Raw genomic sequence first — 22,489 nt, 5'->3', positions numbered from 1 at the left:
CTAGATCAAATGGTAGATCTACTTTTAGTTCTTTTTTTTTTTTCTTTTTCTTTTTTTTTAAATTTATTTTTTATTATTATTATACTTTAAGTTCTAGGGTACATGTGCATAACGTGCAGGTTTGTTACATATGTATACTTGTGCCATGTTGGTGTGCTGCACCCATCAACTCGTCAGCACCCATCAACTCGTCATTTACATCAGGTATAACTCCCGATGCAATCCCTCCCCCCTACCCCCTCCCCATGATAGGCCCCGGTGTGTGATGTTCCCCTTCCCGAGTCCAAGTGATCTCATTGTTCAGTTCCCACCTATGAGTGAAAACATGCAGTGTTTGGTTTTCTGTTCTTGTGATAGTTTGCTAAGAATGATGGTTTCCAGCTGCATCCATGTCCCTACAAAGGACACAAACTCATCCTTTTTGATGGCTGCATAGTATTCCATGGTGTATATGTGCCACATTTTCTTAATCCAATCTGTCACTGATGGACATTTGGGTTGATTCCAAGTCTTTGCTATTGTGAATAGTGCCGCAATAAACATACGTGTGCATGTGTCTTTATAGCAGCATGATTTATAATCCTTTGCGTATATACCCAGTAATGGGATGGCTGGGTCATATGGTACATCTAGTTCTAGATCCTTGAGGAATCGCCATACTGTTTTCCATAATGGTTGAACTAGTTTACAATCCCACAACAGTGTAAAAGTGTTCCTATTTCTCCACATCCTCTCCAGCACCTGTTGTTTCCTGACTTTTTAATGATCACCATTCTAACTGGTGTGAGATGGTATCTCATTGTGGTTTTGATTTGCATTTCTCTGATGGCCAGTGATGATGAGCATTTTTTCATGTGTCTGTTGGCTGTATGAATGTCTTCTTTTGAGAAATGTCTGTTCATATCCTTTGCCCACTTTTTGATGGGGTTGTTTGTTTTTTTCTTGTAAATTTGTTTGAGTTCTTTGTAGGTTCTGGATATTAGCCCTTTGTCAGATGAGTAGATTGCAAAAATTTTCTCCCATTCTGTAGGTTGCCTGTTCACTCTGATGGTAGTTTCTTTTGCTGTGCAGAAGCTCTTTAGTTTAATGAGATCCCATTTGTCAATTGTGGTTTTTGCTGCCGTTGCTTTTGGTGTTTTAGACATGAAGTCTTTGCCCATGCCTATGTCCTGAATGGTACTACCTAGGTTTTCCTCTGGGTTTTTATGGTATTAGGTCTAACATTTAAGTCTCTAATCCATCTTGAATTAATTTTCGTATAAGGAGTAAGGAAAGGATCCAGTTTCAGCTTTCTACTTATGGCTAGCCAATTTTCCCAGCACCATTTATTAAATAGGGAATCCTTTCCCCATTTCTTGTTTTTGTCAGGTTTGTCAAAGATCAGATGGCTGTAGGTGTGTGGTATTATTTCTGAGGACTCTGTTCTGTTCCGTTGGTCTATATCTCTGTTTTGGTACCAGTACCATGCTGTTTTGGTTACTGTAGCCTTGTAGTATAGTTTGAAGTCAGGTAGCGTGATGCCTCCAGCTTTGTTCTTTTGACTTAGGATTGTCTTGGCGATGCGGGCTCTTTTTTGGTTCCATATGAACTTTAAAGCAGTTTTTTTCCAATTCTGTGAAGAAACTCATTGGTAGCTTGATGGGGATGGCATTGAATCTATAAATTACCTTGGGCAGTATGGCCATTTTCATGATATTGATTCTTCCTATCCATGAGCATGGTATGTTCTTCCATTTGTTTGTGTCCTCTTTTGATTTCACTGAGCAGTGGTTTGTAGTTCTCCTTGAAGAGGTCCTTTACATCCCTTGTAAATTGGATTCCTAGGTATTTTATTCTCTTTGAAGCAATTGTGAATGGAAGTTCATTCATGATTTGGCTCTCTGTCTGTTACTGGTGTATAAGAATGCTTGTGATTTTTGCACATTAATTTTGTATCCTGAGACTTTGCTGAAGTTGCTTATCAGCTTAAGGAGATTTTGGGCTGAGACAATGGGGTTTTCTAAATATACAATCATGTCATCTGCAATCTTCACACTGTTTTCCATAGTCGTTGTACTATTATAGTTTACATTCCCAGCAACAGTGTAAAAGTATTCCCCTTTTCACCACATTCATACCAACATCTATACTATTTTTTAAAATTTTTTGATTATGGCCATTCTTGCAAGAGTAAAGTGGTGTCACATTGTGGTTTTGATTTGCATTTCTCTGATCATTACTGATGTTGAGCATTTTTTCATATGTTTGTTGGCCATTTGTATATCTTCTTTTGAGTATTGTCTATTCATGTCCTTAGCTCACTTTTTGATGGGATTCCTTATTTTTTTTCTTGCTGATTTGAATTCCTTATTGATTCTGGATATTAGTTCTTTGTCAGAAGTACAGATTGTGAAGATTTTCTCCCACTCTATGGGTTGTCTCTTTACTGTGCTGATTATTTCTTTTGCTGTGCAGAAACTTTTTAGTTTAATTAAGTCCCATCTATTTATATTTATTTTTGTTGCATTTGTTTTTGGGTTCTTGGTCATGAAGTCTTTGCCTAAGCCAGTGTCTAGAAGGGTTTTTCTGATGCTATCTTCTAGAATTGTTATGGCTTCAGGTCTTAGATTTAAGTCTTTGATCCATCTTGAGTTGATTTTTATATAAAGTGAGAGATGAGGATTCACCTTCATTCTTCTACATGTGGCTTGCCAATTGTCCCAGCACCATTTGTTGAATAGGGTATCCTTTCCCCACTTTGTTTTTGTTTCCTTTGTTGAAGATCAGTTGCCTGTATTTAGCTTTATTTCTAGATTCTTTATTCTGTTTCATTGGTCTCTATGCCTGTTTTTATACCAGTACCATGCTGTTTTGGTAACTATGGTTTTATAGTATTATAAAGCCATATTTATAAATTATAAAACTATGGCTTTAAAGCATTCTTTGAGCTTCTTGTATTTGGATGTCTAGATCTCTAGCAAGGCTGGGGAACTTTTCCTCAATTATTCTCTCAAATATGTTTTCCAAACTTAGATTTCTCTTCTTAGGTTTGGTCATTTAACATGATCCCAAACTCCTTGTAGGCTTTGTTCATTAAAAAAAAAAAAAAAATAGAAAATGTTTTTTTCTTAGTCTTTGTCAAATTGGATTCATTTTAAAGCCTTGTCTTTGAGCTCTGACATTCTTTCTTCTACTTGTTTGATTCTATTGCTCAGACTTTCTGGCGAATTTTGCGTTTCTTTAAGTGTGTTCTTCATTTCCAGAAGTTGTGATTGTTTTTTTATTAATGCTATATATTTCACTGGAGTTTTTCCATTTATATCCTGTATCTTTTTTTTTTTTTAATTTCTTTAAGTTGGATGTCACTTTTCTCTGTTGCCTCCTTGATTAGCTTAATAATCACCCTTCTGAATTCTTTTTCTGGCAATTCAGAGATTTCTTCTTGGTTTGGATCCATTGCTGGTGAGCTAGTGTGATCTTTTGGTGGTACTAAAGAACCTTGTTTTGTTGTATTACTAGAATTGTTTTTCTGGTTCCTTCTCGTTTAGGTAGACTATGTCAGAGGGAAGATCTGGGACTCAAGGGTAGCAGGGGAGTAAGGTAGACTGTGTGAAGGTCCTCAGTTCTATTTTTGTTGAGTACACTGGTTTTGTGTTGGTTGGCCTCCAGCCAGGATGTGGTGCTTTCAAGAGGGCCTCAGCTGCGGGATACAAGCTTGCCCTAGGGTCACCTTGAGATAAGTATTGAGGTTTCTCAGGTGGTGGGCAGGGCCATAGAACTCTTGAGACATTACGTCCTTTGTAGTTCCTCAGCTGTCCCACAGAGCCTGAAGTGGCAATCCACTTCCTTCAAAGGGTCTGTAGATTATCTCATCTTTCCTGGTATGTTCCTGTGGTAAGTCTTGGAGCAAAAGTTCATGATGTGGGTCTCCACATGCTGCTCTGTCGGAGCTCCCCGTTAGTCTTGCCTCCTATTTGTCATTTTCCCCAGGTCTTCTTTGACATATTACTTAGTTTCTATCACAGTTTTCCCTCTCCTATTTTTTTTTTTTTTGGTTTGGGTAATTTTTATTTTCCTTTGAAAATCACACATTTCATTCATATCTTCAAAGTTACTAACACATTGTTGAATGAAGTGTTCTTTTGTGTATCTTTGGATTTCCTTGCATTTGTGTTTTCTCTAGGGTCTTTTCATTCCTATTTTATAATTTTGTACTTTCTACATTTTATTCTTGACTAAACTGACAAATGATATTTTAGCTGTATTGAATTTTTTCTCTGAAGAATCTGCTCTTAAAATATTTAATTCTACTATTTGTTTACAACCAATTTATTTTTTTGTTTATATTTTTCTCGAACTTTTTAAAAATTATTTTTTCTTTCTCTTTTAATCTGTGATGATGAATATTTATTTATTTTCATTCTTGTGTGTTTAGAGATATGTGTCCAAGGATATGAACTATCCTCTGGGTACAATTTTGAAGTTTTTCTAGTTCTAATTTGTAATGTTATTTTTAAAAGATAGTTAACAATTGCAGTTAAATCTGTTATCTTTGGCCCAATAGTTAACTGAAATGTTTTTCTCCTGATTTTCCAGTGTTTGGTTTTTCTGTTTCTACATTTGCTGTTTTATTGTATTGCCATCTTAGAATGTGGTTTGTATTATAATAGCTTCTTGGAATTTATTCCTGAAAGATGTTAATTTTTATAAATGTACTATAGCAACCTAGAAAGAGATAATTTTAATTATTCACATATTTTATATCCTTATTTATATTCATACACTTTATCTGTCAGAGACTGAAACAGGTACACTTGAACCTTTTTATTACTTTTATATTTTTGTCAGTTTCTCTTTTATTTTCCTATGATTTTCCTTTACAAATGTTGATGCTTTGTTATTTGATTCCTAATGGTTCATGACAGTATCATCTCCGTGGACTGCAGACTTCATCATTACTAAGTGACTGCTTCTGTCCCTATGCAGTGCTTTTGACCTTGAATTCAACTTTGTCTAATAACAATGTCACAACTCCTATCTTATCTCCATTCAGATTTCTGCTCCAGGTTAGAAAGTTGGTTTGGGGAGAATAGAAGTGATGTAGCTGCCCATCTCTCTCTCAGCCCTGCCTGCATTATTTCCTCTTGTAGTGGAAGAACAGCCTCCTGCAGGGTTCACTTGCTTCTTCCTGGCCCTCCTAAGCCCGATGTTTCTCTCTCTCCTAGGTGAGCCCTTGAGATCCCTCTTCTTTATCTTTTCAAGTTTTCTAAGCACTGGGGATGCACTCATGAATAAAATACAGACACTGAGTCTTAAAGTCCTCTTGCTTTATTGGAGACAATCAGAGTATAAAGTCACAGTACAGAAAAATAAGAGTTACAAGTGATGCAAATTCTGCTCTATGTAGATAGATGCTGTGGGACTTAAGACAAGGAACACCTCCCCAATTCGGTCTTCCTGAGGAGGTAACATGAGGTGGTCTATGGCCTGAATAGGAGTTAGCCAAGCAAATGACAAGGAATATGTGGTATACAAGACAGACAGGATAATATAATCAGAGTCATGGAGACTGGTATTAATATTCACTCTTCGCAGAGAAAGTAGTTGAGTTTCAAAGAAGTGATGTACTTAGCCCAAGATAAGAGTTAATAGGTGGTGGGGTCATACTTGAATCCAGGTCTTTCTAAACCTAAAGTCTGTGTTCTTCTGTCTAGTGTGTCACTTGCCCAAATTCATTTTCCTTTCAGTCCCATTCCATTTCCTCACCCTCTTTATGTATTTATATGTCTAGCTATCACACTCTCCTCTAGTGACAAAACTTTTATACAGAGGAGCAAATGACTGACAATAGTCTAAGCTACTTTCTCTGCAAAGAGATTTGTATTTTAATGATGTAAGTTAGAAGCTGAAAGAATACAATGACAGCAATGGAATTCCATTCTTTGTTCAGAGAGGGAGATTTCAGAGTTGCCTTGTCAGTGTCTGGTAAGTTTCACCACTTGAGCTGAAAGTTGTGAGTCTGAGTTAAAATCTGGCCTTGTTCTGAGCATCCCTGTTTTTCTTTGGATTTATATTCTTGGTGTCCCTTTACTCGCACTAATTCCCAAATTCTTTGTACAAGGAAGGAATCTCCAACCCATTTCCTTTATGTCTGAAGTGATGGAAGACTTGGCCCTCTTGGAGGAAGGTGCTTGCAGTGGATGAGAACAAAATTTTTCACCATTTACACTTTTCTAAAGCCACTCTTGCTTATGTCCTGGTTCCTCTGTCATTTCTAATTCTTCTGAGGACCCTTTTTCTTGGGGTTCTGGGCCGGCCCTGTCTAAAAATATTGTCAGAGTTGTGGGCATGCTTAACTTACTAGTGTCAGGAAGAGGCTGCGATGGACCTTGGGCTCTGGGTGTTCTTTTTGGAATTCGCACTGCCCTGTCAGCCTACATCTTTACACCACTTTGTGGTGGGAGCCCTCTGAGGCCCTGAATCTGATTGTTCAGTCCTCTGGAATACATTTGCAGCTGGGGCTGGGAAGCAAGGGCTTTCCCTTAGGCTTTGTCTATTCCCTGTTTCAGGAAGATAGGTGGTCTTGCCAAGAGCCTGGTCAGTGAGAGCTATCTTGCTCACAGGCATTTTATTCTGTGGCTCAGTATTTAGTGAGCTCTGCTCATTCAACATTGATCAGCAGTTTCATATCCACCCTAGAGATTCCAATTCTAATGAGTATTGCTTTGAAACTCAGGGACTCCCTAACACTTGGCATGAATTATTCTTAACTTTCCATCTGTATTCATTTATTCAGTCAAACACATACATGCCATCTTGGAAATCTGGAGTGTGCCCAGGGTGTGTTAGCTACTTTAAGAAATGTAAAAATAGAGGTTCTTTATTACATCATTCAGTTTATACTTTTGCCTTTGCTGAATTTATTTTTCAAACCAAAATCAGGGTATACAGTGGGCATTCGTGATTTTTTGTTTTGAAGTAAAAGAATACCTAATGAAGACTTGCTTAAGCAGGGGGGAAAAAGGAATTTTTGGCTCATTTAACTGAAAATCCAAGAGCATAGATGGTTTCAGGTTCAACTGGTTCTAAGGATTCAAATAGTCTCAAGACTCAGTTCTCATCATTACTATCTTGACTGCAGTATCAGGTTCTATGTGGTAACATAATAGCGGCAACAGACTCACACTTTGTCCTTAAGGTTTAAATCCAGAAATGATGAACCTGTCTCTCTCCCAGAAGTCTCAGCAATATCTTATTGGCTCTGGTTGGTTGAGTCATGTGAGCATCTTTAAGCCAATCACTGAGGCTAGAAAAATGCAGCGTGCTGATTGGCTTAGACTCAAATTACATGTTTACCCTTACAGCTGGGCATGGGTTTAACTCATTCAGATTACATGGATTGAATATGAGACGGAGTGGTTCCCCAGAGAAAGACTGGGATAAGACACCAGCATAATGGCAAAGGGATGATGGGAGGCCAAAGCTACAGATATCCACCACACCTACTCTGATCAAGAATTTTTGAACTTCTGGACATAAAGCCAGATTGGAAGAAGTAATATAATGCCAGTGTATTGTCATTTCTGGAACATATTTTTTGGGTAATGTAAGTTTGTCACAGAAAGTCAGTGATTTATGGTCACAGAACTGCTATCTCAGTCTTGATAGTTTTAAAAATTATTTGGTAACATCTCCCAGGAAAAACCAACAGAGAAGTGTTTTACCCAGTTCTGGATACTGTTGACAATTTTGAGAGACATTGTTTTGAAAACTTATTTATTATATGTGCTGAGTACCTCTAAATTGCTTTTAACATCTTGCAGGGACGTATGAAGTGCTCTGAAGGCTGCCAACAAAATGTTAAGTCAGTCCACTGACAGAAAGGAAGAGAAACCTCAGAAAAACATTATTGCTTATGTTCCATCTGAATCTGAGCAGCTGACCTGAGGAAGGAGGTAAGAGGAAATGAAGGAATGAAATACTGAGTAAGCACTTTCCTAATAGTTTTAGAGGGAGGGATTCTACCTTTATCACCGTAACTCTGCGGGAAACACCCATAGCTTCAAAGACATTGGAATGCCTTCGCTTGTAGAACAAAACTTACAGAATGAAAAAGAGACCTCAGCACAAATTTCTTTGAGCAATGTTTACTAACAGACTTAGGTTATCCAAATGATTCCTCAAAAAGCGCTTAAAATTTTCAGGAAAGCAAACAAAATTATTAATCATGAAATATTCATTATTATTAGTAGACATATTTTATGGCAAATACAGAACAGTAAAGTTGTGCCAGGACAGTGGTCTGATAGTGTTAGGAGACACAGCCATACTGCATAGATTAGAAGTCAAGGCAGTGGAGAAACGGTTATAGATAAGTAGAAGCCATAGAATTCAAGAGCTTCCAGGGAAACTTCTATTCCAGTGAATGCAGAGTCTCACTGCTAATAAAAGTATTTGAGTAAATTCATTAAGGATAAAACCATGGTAAGCTGCCAGAGGATAGAGATAGACCTGTAAACTCTGAGATGGCTTGTCCCTTGGAGATTTGGGTGGTAAAATCACTGGGCTGAAAGGTTTTTGCTATTTATTTTGCTTACATAAGTTAAATTAACATGATGTATTACTCTTTGGAAGGATTATATGCCAAAAGACTGGTGGTTATTTTGATGATCCTGAGGTCTCCTAAGGGACAAGCTTGAGGAGGGACTTAAATGGACAAGGATGAAATAAGAAGCAGAAGAGGCTAGTGGTCTTTCTGATCCAAAGCTGTAAGGACCAATGAACCAATTGAGTTTCGTCTTTCTTTTCCCCCTTTCTCCTGTCCTATGTGCTTATACACAAAGTTCAAGACAACTTTTGCCCCAAAACTGCCTCAACCAAAAAATGCCTGAGTGGTAGGTAGAAAAGAGAAGCTCTGTTTTTGGTGTTCAAAATCATTTCCTTTTATGTTTTGGATGCTTTTCCTTGGAATTACCTTTCCTACTCTTTGAAGAGGTGAACTTTAGAAAGGAAGACTTATAGATGACTTTGGTTATAGCTGCCTCTTAGGTAAAAGAAGTCCTCTACGTGGTTTATCCTAGGTTACTGGGGGCTACAGTGGAATTGAGGCCACAGTTTTCTTCATGGTAACACATAGGGGATCTCTTCAGGATGTTGTTCCTGGCATATATGACACTATAGAGGAGGAAAGGGAAATGGAACAGGTGACTGTGCAGAAGTAGATTCTAAATTTTGGTATCTTTGATCCAGACACATTTAGCCTGTTTCTATCACTCACAGTCATCCTAGGTAGAATTTAAACTTAGATCAATCTGATTTCAAATCTCGTGCCTTTTCTTTGAAACATTTTCTACTCAGAAGCAGTGTCATGGAGGACAGGTAGAATTTAGAAAGACAGAGGGGTGGGGCAAGAGGACCCAAGAGAGGGCAAAAGAACAATGAAAGGCATAAGGACGAGAAAGCACTGGGTTACTAAGGATGGAATGTGGTGGTGATGGTAGAGTAATTGAGACCTCTGGTGCTGGGAATGGGGACTCTAGATGTAGTGATATTGGAAAAGTGATAGTGGAGAAATCAAGATGAGGAAAGGACCCTGTCTTTGGAAGGTGGATGGAGTAGTCTGGGGAGTCTGAGCAGACATGGACATGGTGGCAGCAGACTGTTAGGGGCAGGAGCCTTGTGGCTCCTGTGGTCAGCAGTGACTGATTTTCCTGAACTCTTTCATAGACACACCAATCCATCGGCTCCAATTCCATTTTTGCATTGGAATTGCATTTCTAATCCAATTCGTCAGTCTGTTGGCATTTCCTCTGTCTCAGGGGCCTGCGGGCCTATGACCGAAGAGGTGCAGCTCCCAGTCCCCCTCACTCAGCACTGTCAGTTGGCAGAAGTTAAGAGTACAAAGGATATTGGTGGATGGCTCAGAGTTCCCACAGCTAAATTTTGGCCAGATTAAGGCCTTTAGATTGAGTCACTAGTGTGAGAGAGATTCTGGAAGTAGAGAAAGGCGGGCTTAGAAAGAAAAAGTGGTTCCTTATGAGCTGATCTAATCACAAATGAGCAAAGAAAACTCCGGAAGCTGGGCAACATGCTGGATTAGTAAATGAGTAAGGATTTTCACAAAACAATCTCCACCTCCCACTCCTCGATTGCCCTTAACTCTTTGGGGTTGGCATGGTAATGATGCATTTAGTTCCCAAAACCTGTAATGGAAAAGAAGGCGGCAAACTGGTTAAAACAAATAATGACTCACATGACTAAAATGTCTAGAGGTAGAGAGTGCAGTCTTTAGGCACATTCTGACCAGGGCTCTGGCTCTATTTCTCTGGTATTCTTTCTGCTTTGCCATTTTGAATCAGTTGCATTCCCAGACTGGCTTGCCTTGGAGTTCAATGGTTGAAGCAGTCCTGGGCTTCACATTCATACACCATTCCATTCAGAGAAAGAGAGATTCTCTTTTCCAAACCATCAAAAGTCCTGAATTTTATTTTAATTAAACCAATTACTCTGTTGAGGAGGAGGATATGCTGTAGGACTTTTGGGGCCAATGCGAGGAATGGGGTTGGTAGGTCAATCTCACTCAGACCCTGTGCCTACACAATGGATGGTAAGAGATAGATGTTGGAGGGAGAGGGCAGCCAGCAATGTCCTCTCCAGAGTCATCAGAGCAATGGACAAGTGTATCCATGCTATGGTGAATATGTGGAAGAGGAAAAAAACATGTTTACTATAATAATACAGATCTGGGGCCATACCTGGAATGGGTATAGCATTGCAGCAGAAATATTTTTTCTTGTTTACCCAAAATATACCATTGGGAGCAAAGGCAATGATTAGAGGGTCATCTTCTCCATGACATTTCCATAGCTTTGCCAAAGAAATAGGTTGATAGATTGATGTATAGATGGATGGATGGATAGCTAGCTGGCTGGTGGGTAGGTGGCAGATAAATTGATAGATAAGGCAAATTCTATGGGTCTGTGTGTCTGTTTTTGTGCCAATACCATGACTTTTTGGTTACCATAGCCTTGCGGTATAGTTTGAAGTCAGATAATGTGATGCCTCAGTCTTAGTTCTTTTTGCTTAGGATTGCTGTGGCTATTTGGGCTCTTTTTTGGTTCCATATGAATTTTACAATTTTTTTTTTCCTAATTCAGTGAAAAATGTCATTGATAGCTTGATAGGAACCACAATGAATCTGTAAAATACTTCGGGTAATATTATCATTTTAATAAAATTGATTCTTTTTATTCTTTTTATCCATGAACATAGAGTGTTTTTCCATTTGTGTTGTGTCTGATTTTTTTTCAGCAGTGTTTTATAATTCTTGTTGTAGAGATCTTTAACCTCACTGGATGGCTGTATCCCTAGGTATTTTATTCTTTTTGTGGCTATTGTGAATGGGATTGGATTCTTGATATGGCTCTCAGCTTGGACATTATTGATATATAGAAATGTTAGTGATTTTTGTACTTTTTTTTAATCCTGAAACTTTGCTGAAGTTGTTTATCAGTTCTAGGAGCCTTTGGGCAGACACTATGGGGTTTTCTAGGTGTACAGTCATATCATCTGTGAAGAGAGAGAGTTTGATTTCCTCTCTTTCTATTTAGATGCCTTATATATTTTTTTCTCTTGCCTGATTGCTCTGGTTAGAACTTCCAGAACTATGTTGAATGGGAGTGGTGAGAATGACTTCCAGAACTATGTTGAATAGGAGTGGTGAGAATGGGCATCTTGTCTTGTTCTGGTTCTTAGGAGAATGCTTCTAGCTTTTGCCTGTTCAATATGATGTTGACTATGGGTTTGTCATAGATAAGTATTATTGTTTTGACTTACGTTTCTTCAATGCCTAGCTTGTTGAGCGTTTTTAACATGAAAGGATGTTGAATTTTATTGAAAGTCTTTTTCGTCTTTTGGGATGATCACATGATTTTTGTTTTTAGTTCTGTTTATGTGATGAATCACATTTATTGATTTGCATATGTTGAACCAATCTTGCATCCCAGGAATAAAGCCTACTTATTTGTGGTGAGTTGACTTTTTTGATGTGCTGCTGAATTTCGCTTGCTAATATTTTGTTGAGGATTTTAAAATCTATATTCATGGGAGATATTGGCCTGAAGTTTTCTTTTTTCATTGTGTTTCTGTCAGATTATGATATCAGAATAATGCTAGCCTCATAGAATGAGTTAGGGAGGAGTCCTTCCTTCTCAATTTTTTTGAATAGTTTCAGTAGGATTGGTATCACTTCTTCTTTACACATTGGTAGAAATCAGTTGTGGACCCATCTGGTCCAGGGCTCTTTGGAGTTGGTACGTTTTTTATTACTGATTTAATTTTGGAACTTGTTATTGGTCTGTTCAGGTTTTCAGTTTCTTCCTTGTTCAACCTTGGGAGGTTGTATGTTTCCAGGAATTTATTCATTTACTCTAGGTTTTCTAGTTTGTGTGCATAGAAGTGTTCATTATAGTCTCTGAGGGTTTTAAAAAAATTTAGTGGGGTTGGTGCTAATGTTCCCTTTGCCATTTCTGGCTGTGTTTATTTCTATCTTTTTTTTTATTAGCCTACCTAGTTGTCTCTCAATCTTATTTATTCTTTCAAGGGACCAACTTTTGGTTTTGCTGATCTTTTGTATAATTTTTCATGTGTCTGTTTCATTTTGTTAAGCTCTGATTTTGGTTATTTATTTTCTTCTGCTAGCTTTGGGGTTGGTTTGCTCTTGTTTTACTAGTTTCTCTAGGTGTGATGTCAAGTGGTTAATTTGAGACCATTCAAACTCTTTGATGTGGGTGTTAAGCACTATAAACTTGACTCTTTATACTGCTTTAGCAGTGTCCCAGAGATTCTGAAATGTTGTTTCTTTGTTTTCATTAGTTTCAAAAAATTTCTTGATTTCTGCCTCAATTTCATTGTTTACCCAAAAGTCCTGCATGAGCAGATATTTTAATGTCCATGTAATTGTATGGTTTTGAGAGATCTTCTTGGTGTTAATTTCTTTTTTGTGCTGTAGTCTGAGAGTGTGATTGGTGTGATTTTGGTTTTACTGAATATTTTGGGAATTGTTTTATGGCCAAGCATGTCATTGATTTTAGAATATGTGCAACATGTTGATGAAAAGAATGTTTATTCTGTTGTTTTTGGGTGGAGTGTTCTGTAGATATCTGTAAAGTCCAATTGGTCAAGAGTTGAGTTTAGGTCCCAAATATATTTGTTAGTTTTCTGTCTCAGTGGTTTTTCTAATACTGTCAGTGGGGTGTTGAAGTCTTCGAGTGGTGATTTAAGTTTCTATGTAGGTTTCCAAGAACTTATTTTATGAATCTGGGTGCTCCAGGTTGAGTGCGTGTGTATTTAGGATAGTTAAGCCGCCTTGTTGAATTGAACCCTTTATCATGATGGAATGCCCTTTTGGATTGTTGTTGGCTTAAAGTCTATTTTGTCCAAAATAATAATAGCAATCCCTGCTGTTTTTTTGTTTTCCATTTGTTTGACAGATCTTTATTCATGCTTTTACTTTTAGCCTATGTGCGTATTACACATAAGGTGGGTGTCTTGATGATAGCATATTGTTGGGTGTTGCTTCGTTATCCAACTTGCCACTCTGTGCCTTTTAAGTGGGATGTTTAGCCTGTGTATGTTCAAGGTTAATATTCATATGTGTGGATTGGTCCTGTCATGTTGTTAGCTGGTTTTTAATGTAGACTTGATAGTGCAGTTGCTTTATAGTGTATATAGTCCAAATTTGTTTTGTGTATATAGTACTTAAATTCATTTTGTGGTGGCCTATAATGGTCTTTTGTTTCCATGTTTAGTGCTCCCATAAAGACTTCTTGTAATGCAGGTTTGGTGGTAACAAATTCCCTTAGCATTTGGTTGTCTTAAAAGGATTTTGTTTTTCTTTCGCTTATGAAGCTTAGTTTGGCTGGATATAAAATTCTTGTTTGGAATTTCTTTTCTTTAAGGATGATAAATATAGGCCCTCAATCTCCTTGGGCTTGTAGAGTCCACTGGTGGCCTTATGGGGTTCCCTTAATGCTGAATATAGGCCCCCAATCTCCTTGGGCTTATGGGGTTTCTGTGGAAAGGTCCACTGGTAGCCTTATGGGGTTCTCTTTGTAGGTGACCTGCCTCTTCTCTCTAGCTGTCTTTAATATTTTCTCTTTTGTGTTTACCTTGGAGAATCTGATGACTATGTGTCTCAGTGATGGTCATCTTATATAGTATCTTGCAGGGGTTCTCTGAATTTCCTGAATTTGAATGTCAACCTCTTTAGTGAAGTTGGGGAAATTTTCATGGACAGTATCCTTGAATATGTTTTCCAAGTTGATTTTTCTGTCTTTCTCCCTGTCAGGGATGCCAGTGAGTCATAGGTTTCATCTCTACATAATCTCATATTTCTTGGAGGTTCTGCTTATTGTTTAAAATTCTTTTTTCTGTATTTTTGTCAAACTGAGTTGATCAAGGAATTAGTCTTTGAACTCTGAGAGTCTTCACTCAGTTTAATTTATTCTGCTGTTAATATTTTTGATTGTATTATGAAATTGTTGTTGTGAGTTTTTCAGCTCTATCAGATCAATTTGGTTCTTTCTTAAAATGGCTATTTTGTCTTTCAGCCCTTTAATCATTTTACCGGATTTCTTAGAAGCTTTGGATTGGGTTTCAGCTTTCTTCTTAATTTGGTGATCTTTATTGCCATCCAGATTTTGAATTCTGTGTCTGTCATTTTAACCATTTCAGTCTGGTTAAGCACCATTGCTGGAGAGCTAGTGCAGTCATTTGGAGGTGGGAGACACTCTTGCTTTTAGCATTGTCAGAGTTCTTGCATTGTTTCGTTCTCATCTCTGTGGGCTAATAGTCCTTTAATTTTTGAAGTTGCTGTCCTTTAGATGGGGCTTCCTGCTTTTATAGTCTTTGATGCCCTGGAGGATTTGACTGTGGTATAGGTTGGGTTTAGTCAACTGGCTTTGCTTCTGGATGATTTAAAGGTGCCAAGGCTCAGTTCAGCACTCCTTGGCTGAGTGCTCTAACCCTGAGTGGCTGGGACAAGGCCAGTGGCTTTATTCTCTGGCCCCTGAAGGTTAAGCATCTGCTCTGCTGGAGGGGCTGAGGTCTTCCTGGTCCACTGGCAACAATACTCTGATGGGGGTACCAGAAAAAGCACTTTGTCAGGGCAGTGGTAGTGGTATTTGTGCTTGCACATGTATGCCAGTGGCGGTGAGGTGGTAGGGTCCACATTGCTTGCTTTTGCCAGCAATGCAGTTGGGGGAGGCTGTGAGTGGGTATGAGCTGACAGGGCCCATCTGCAAAAGCTTTCTGATAGTTAGGCGGAATCTGCCAGTGAGAGAGTTATGATGGTAGCTGCTGAGAAGTGCCCTGATTGGGCAACCAAGGCTGTGTTGTAAGCAGGTGTGACCAGGCAAGGGCCCTGGGAGAGGCTGGCATACAGGGCGGTGCTCAGATCAGACTGCCCCCTTCCCATAGGCAAGATATCCCTGTTCTGTCCAGGTCTGACAGTCAACAAAGGACAAAGCCAGCTAGAGGAATATGGCAAGTCTTGGTGGATGAGCATCCTTGCCCATGCTCCACTGCCCCCACTGCTGCACTAAACCCTTTGGGCTCTACACAGGCTGGATCCCTGCTCCTGCCAACTTTTTAAATAGCTCTCCATGCCAATTCAAATGTCATTGTGGGTTGTGGGGTCTCTTGCATCTAGGATTTCCAGAGGCCCATGGCAAGTGTGGCTAACTCTTGCATTTAGGATTTCCAGAGGCCATGGCAAGTGTGGCTCACTCCATGCCTGTTTAACTCTTTCCCCAGGAGCTGCTTGGGGCCAGGAACAAGTCCTGGTGCTCAGCAACCCTGTGCAGGGTTCCCAGATTCCTCTCACTTCAGCCCAGGGTCCGTGTCCTCCCTCTGTCTGCTCTCAGTGCCTTCCTCTGGAAGATCTGATTGGAATGTGCTGGTCTTCTTAATGGTCTGGTCTGTCAGTGACAGAAGCTCTTCCTGGCTGTGTCTAGTTTGCCATCTTGGCTTTCTCAGTTTTAAAAAAGCAAGAAATCTTCTAACATCTAGGTGTTTGGCTACTGTTTTGCATCTCTTCACATTCCAGGATCTTTCCTTTGCTCAAGACAGGTGATCAGGTCTGGCTGAGAGAGAGCAACACTGTTTTTGTGGCTTCTGGGGTTCCTGGCATCTTAGTTACGTGTCTCCCAATACCTGCAGATCATAGAGTCACAGAGGCTGTGGGAGAGTCACCTGGGACTCCAAGAGCAGTGGACATAGAGCAGTAAAGGCAGGACCTGGAGCAATGGTGTCCCAGGAGAGCTCTCTTCCAGCTCCCACTTCAGAAACTTATAACAGAATGTACCCACACAGCCTGGTTCTTCTCTGCCCTGAACCTTGATCTTGACCTTATACAATACATATAAAAATTAACCCTAAATAGATCATACTTTCATATAAAAGCTAAAACCATAAAATTTCCATAAGAAAACATAGAGGAAAGTCTTTGTGACCTTGGCTTAAGTAAAGATTTCTTAGATAAAACATAGAAAGCAGAAACTGTGAAAGAAAATATTTGATAAATTGAACTTCATGAAAATCCAATCTTTTGCCCTTTTAAAGACTATCTTAAGAAAATGGGGCCTACCTGAAGGACGATTGGGAAAAATAACTATCGGGTACCATGCTTAGTACCTGGGTAATGAAATAATCTGTATGCCAAACTCTTGTGACATGAATTTACCTATATAACCTTTCGCATATACTCCTGAATCTAAAATAACAGTTAAAAAAAAAAAAGAAAATGAAAATACAAGCCTCAGACTGGGACAAAATTTTTGCCAACTGTACATTGAATAAAGGACTTATATCCAGAGTATATAAAGAACTCTCAGAATTCAGTATTAAGAATCAAAACATTGAAATTTTTAAAAAGGCAAAAGATTTGATCAGGCTCTTTACCACAGAAGATATATGAATGGCAAATAAGCATATAAAAAGATGCTTAACATTATTTGTCACAGGGGAACTCCAAATTAATGGTACCTCAATGAAATACTACTACATACACATTAACATGGCCAGATATAAAAAGACTAATCATACAAATGTCAAACGGAATGTGGAAACAACTGGAACTTTTGTAAATTGCTGATGGAAGAGTAAAGCAGGATAGGCTCTTTAGGTAATAATTTGGTGTTGTCTTAAAAAGTTAAACATATATTTACCTTATCTCCCAGCCATTCTACTACTGTGTATTTATCTTAGAGAAATGAAAACATATTCTACATAAACATTTGTATGCAAACGTTCATGGCAACTTTATTCAACATAGACAAAAACTCGAAACAACTTACATGTCTACTAACAGGTAAATGGATAAGTAAATTTTGATACATTCATACAATGGAATTCTAAGCAATAAAAAGGATAAACCTAATGATATGTGGAACAACACAGATAAATCCTAAAAGCATCATGTTGAGTGAAAAAGCCAGACCTAAAAGACCATATACTTTATTCTTCCATTGTGTGATATTCTAGAAAAAGCCAAAATGCAGTGATGGGATGCAGAGCAGTGGTTGCCTGAAGAAAGAAAGTTGGGATAGAAGCCAAAGGGAATGTTTTGGGGCTAATGCAGATATTCGATATCTTGACTGTGGTGGTAGTTAAAAGATTATATTCAGTTTGTCGAAACTAATCAAATTGTACCCTTAAAATGGCTGACTTTTGGTACATAAGTTAAGCTTCAATAACTCTCATTTTAAAGCTTATTATAGTGTGTTTTGTTTTGCTGGTTACAAGGTTTCCATGTTATTGCACAGTGGGTGAGGTGTTGGAGTGCTTGAGACCTGGTTTAGGGTGCATGGCGGAGTACTGTGAGGAAAGCGGGGCAGCCTGGGCTGCAAAGCATCGGCAGCTTTACAGAAGACAACCTCTCCCTCTAGTACCTAAGGAGTGACGTCATGTTTCTTTCTACTGGAGCCCCCATCAGCAGCCTGGGTTTCACATTTGACTGCACAGGTGAAATTCCCAGCTTCTGCCTGGTGAAGAAGCTGTAGGCTCAGAAGTTTGAGGAAGTGAAGGAAAAATATCAGCGCTACTGAGGAAAGGGGAGAACAGTGGACTGGAAGTGGATCTAGGGCTGCACCTGACTCACAGTTACTCACTGGTTCTCCGACCTCGGGGCTTTTCCTTTGGCCATAGACTGATTGATTTAGCCAGAGCTGGCTGAGCACTCTTCCTGGGCCTGACCCTCTGTGATCCACCAGAGTTGCAGTGGTGACTTCAATTTGTCCCTAATTTCAAAGATCTCACAGCCTGGGAAGAAAAGCAGACATAGGCATAGATAACTATTATAATGTAATTGGAAAGTGCTGTGATACGAAGATGTATTCAGGATATTACAGGGGCTGGGACTCTGTTAAGCCTCAACAACTTCACATATTAAATATAGGTAATAACAATAGCAACCTCCCAAAATCATTGTGAGGAATTAATGAAATATTTAAAAATGCATTTTCAAGCTATATGTTGTATAAGTTGCATATGAAAGCATTCACAGCATGTTTCAGATCTCTGAGGCCGTAGCTGGCTTTAGGCCCATCTTTAAGAAATGGAGTATGGCTTATGACTGAATAAACTAATCATAATAATAGCTACCAGGTGCTGTGCAAATACTATACTATTTAATCCTCATAAACATCATGCAGGATCCGTACCATTAGCCTCATTTTACCCTGGAGAAAAACAAGACTCCTAAAAGTTATAGAACGTGTCAAGAGTCACCCAGCCAGTGAAGACTGACTTTAGTGGAAGGCAGTTAGGAAGGCAGGATTCCAGGTCATTTTTTTCCCCCTCTTAGTTAGACTTATGCTGGTTTTGCTGTGCTTGTGATGTTATGAAGGACCACAAATCCAAACCCCTGCAGAATCCAGGCAGGTAATGTAAAAGAGGGAGGGAGCTGCAGAGCCAACCATTAGACAAGTAGAGACTGGGGGGAACTGAGGGGCAGAGAACATGCCCTGTTTGAAGAAGTGAGCTGCTCCCTCTCCAGCCACACATGCGGTGCCAAGCAGGAGTGCCAGCTCCGTGTGGCTATTGCCTGTAATATTCCCAGAGAAGCAGAAATTTGAATGTAAAAGTGGATCTAACAGTGTAGTATCCTGATTTTTGTTGTTAAATAGTTTCATATTAGTAAAAATTTTGTGTAGGCCTAACTGAACACATTGTGCGTTTAGTTTGCAACATCTGGTCTACGTAAATTTTTTTGGTGGAAGACTAAGAACCAGAAAAAAAAATTGCCATGGCTAAATTCAAAGATCTGGCATATTGTATTACATTTTCAGATGACAGACTATTTTAAACCATCTTGGTCAGTTATGTGGATAAGATTAACTGTCAGATGGGGCAGGGCTGCTTTTGGGGTCTAGAGCAGTGGTTATATGGGCTATGATCACCTGTCTCACATTGGAAGATTGTGTTCCATGTAAGTTGTCTCTAAAATACAGCACAACAAAACCCACAGGGAACTGGGAAATGGGGGCAGTGGCCTGCCTTCCAGACTCTGCAGCCCGAATAAAATAGCTTTTGAGGGAAAGACAGCAGTAGGGTTATTTGCCACTGTTTGCAACAACTTCATTAATGAGTACTGGCCTCAGGGCTCAAAGTCAGAAAGCTAAAGAAATTGAAGGCTAAAGTTTCTGATTCAGTGAATGAAGATTTTACCTGGTTATAGGTCTATTGGTAATGCTTGTCAAAGGACAGAAAGCCTTGATTTGTATATCATAAGCTAGAGAAACCTCAACCTCATTTATTAGTTCAGGGTTCAATTGGGAAGATGGGCTGTCCAGAGAGGCAGAGGGTGAAGAGGTGCAAGTCACAGTGCTTGCTTGCATCCTACCACTAGTGCTCAGAACCTGTGCTGTGTCCCTGAGTACTGCAGTCAGGTGCTCTGCCAGATCAGAGACAGCACCTGTGATGAGGGGCTGGAGACGCATCCCTTAGGTGCCGGGATGTGGAGTTATGACACTGGCCTTCAGCGTCATCTAATAAATAGAGTTTCCTGGATTAGCTCATCTCAGTACATTTTTGGCTCCTTCTTTGGATTGCCTTTTCATATGTCAATAATTTGGTAATGTCGTTGTTTATAGAGAGAGTTAAATGGTAAATCAATCTTTCCTCTGGTGTGGTTCATCCAAATTTGCTTTTTGTCATCAATAGTTTTGGAAATTGTTTTTCAGTTGTACACTCTATTTCCATAAATGTCATGTAAATTTTTAGAATTGTCACATTTGGGAAACTGTTAAACATAAAATTAGACAGTTTAGTTCTTTATATAATTTCTGCATTCTTTGAGGCATCTTTTTCTATCTTGTCATCTTTAATATTTCTGGGACTTTTAGTCAAGTCAAATTGATACATCCTTAGGAGAACTGGCCAAAGCATCTTTAAAATGCTTAAAATAGAAAAAATATAAAAAGATAATGAACAGAATCAGAAATCTTGAAAATTAAATATATTTCAATAGCTGAGTGTGATTTTAATTTATGCATTATTTTGTCTCATAATTTCTGTCACTTTTACTTATAATTCTTCTCATAAGGATCCTAGACATATTTATTTAAAGTCATTATCGAAGTGTCTATAATTTTACTCTCATCTGGAATGAATTCATATTTTACTGTTTATTTTGTCTTCCATTGCATTTGATTTCCACATGTATTTTGAATTTGGGTCTATAGGCTTATTTCAAGAGAGAGATCTTGCCTCACCTCCTTATCTTCACACACACACACACACACACACACACACACACAGTTTTAGTTAGGGTGCATTTGGTCTCATGTAAGAGGAAACCCAATCAACATTGGCTAAACCATAAGGACATTTATGATTTACTTTAGGATAAGTAAGGCTGGGTATTCCAGGGTTCACTGAGTGGTCCAACAATGTCAGGACTCAAGCTCAGCCTTTCTCCCTTTCCTTAATAGTTGCAGAAGCTGTCTCAGCTTCAGGCATACTGTTATTACCACGACAGTTTTGGAGTCTTGACATATTTGCTTTACATAGATACAGTGAGGCCAATAAAATCAGATGACTATTCATTTTAACCCATTTGGATGAGTCCGAACCTTCTTAAAGGTGGTCTCAATGTCAGGGAAAGGTAAAAGAAATTGAAGTGGAGCTTCAAGTGGAGCTACTGATGCTGCAATTGTTCTCAGTCTAAGCCAATCCACAAAAGCCACTGCATGGGAAGAATGACCTGTGCCTTCCTTTATCACAGGGTTTCTAGCCATTCTGCCTCTGACACCTCAGCTGGTGGAACAGCTGAGGCAACAGGGTACACAAAGCCTATGGTTTATTTACACTGAATGGCCACATTGCATGAGTCAACAGATCTGCTGCACCTAGGAAATTCCTGAGTGCTATTGCTTAGGCACTGAATTTCCTTTACAACTCAAAGATCATTCTTTGGGATCGTTATGTAGCCTTCAACATTATGAAGAAGAATTGCTTAAAGCTTGAGAATAAGGCGGAAATGTAGGCAGATATCCTTCTAATGGTTAACAGGTTCAACTGAAGATTGATTTTTTAATATCTATGAGAATGTACCTGTGTCTGACCTTGCTATTCACTATTTGGTCCAGACATTGTAAAGTTATATGCCAATTTTTAATCTGTTTTACAGAAAATAACCCCTCCCCTGCCACCTCTCAGTTGTGGTTTTACTGCCCTGTAAGACAGTCACTAGTTTTGCATCTGGCCTAGTAATCTGTTTTTTTTTTTTTTTTTTTTAATTTTGTTTTCTTTTTCCCCTAGCAATCTTATTCAAGGGCTACCCTGTTCCTCATAAATTCTTGGAAGCAGCTCTATCACCTTATTGGCATCACTTATGGTGGAAAGCATGCTCAGACCTGTCATTTCAAGCTTCTCCTCCCTTTCTGTGCCCTAATATCTCATTGGCCAAAGCAATAACATCAAATTGAAGGGCAAGGAACTTCTCAAAAGAAGGTAGGAATGAATATTAGCCAAAACATATATCTTACCTACTATAGTGGATAAACTAGAACATTTCATTGGAAGAAAGGGTAGTGTACTCATTGTCAGATTCTTATAACAAAAATGATCATGTACTATATAAAATACAAAAGTATCCAAATTGACTTCTCAACTAAAGTGCTGATTGCAAATTGCACCCCCGTCAATGTGATACTACAGACTTAGTTGAACACAGTGGAACTAACAACTAAATTCGAGCCATCCAAACATGGTAATGCCATAAGCCTGTACTGGTATCACACAGAGAATTTCTTTTTAAATGGCTATCAACTGTCACAATTTTGTCGGTAAACAGATAAAGTTGTCATGACATAGTCTTACGAAACTAAGGTTATACCCATTACAACAAAATCTATGATGTGACAGTTTGAAGCAGATAGAATGTAGGGTGCTATGGTCTGTGGTCCAAATCTGGCCTACATCTGATTTTTGCAGATAAAGTTTTATTGGA

The 22,489-nt window shown here is 38.8% G+C and overlaps 1 long non-coding RNA gene across 3 annotated transcripts in view; it reads left to right on the top strand.

Moving 5' to 3' along the window:
• The window catches only part of LOC126948205 (uncharacterized), a 98,554-nt gene that overhangs the window by 62,238 nt on the left and 13,827 nt on the right, over nucleotides 1–22,489 (top strand). For all 3 annotated transcript variants that reach the window (XR_007723360.1, XR_007723359.1, XR_007723358.1), the window contains exons 2-3: nucleotides 7,803–7,934; nucleotides 21,799–21,990. This is a non-coding gene — a long non-coding RNA (uncharacterized LOC126948205). The remainder of the gene's footprint in view (nucleotides 1–7,802; nucleotides 7,935–21,798; nucleotides 21,991–22,489) is intronic.

The sequence above is a fragment of the Macaca thibetana genome, chromosome 2 (assembly GCF_024542745.1).
Source record: "Macaca thibetana thibetana isolate TM-01 chromosome 2, ASM2454274v1, whole genome shotgun sequence".
NCBI classification, from domain to species: Eukaryota; Metazoa; Chordata; class Mammalia; order Primates; family Cercopithecidae; genus Macaca; species Macaca thibetana.
This window is presented reverse-complemented; position numbering and strand designations above follow the sequence as displayed.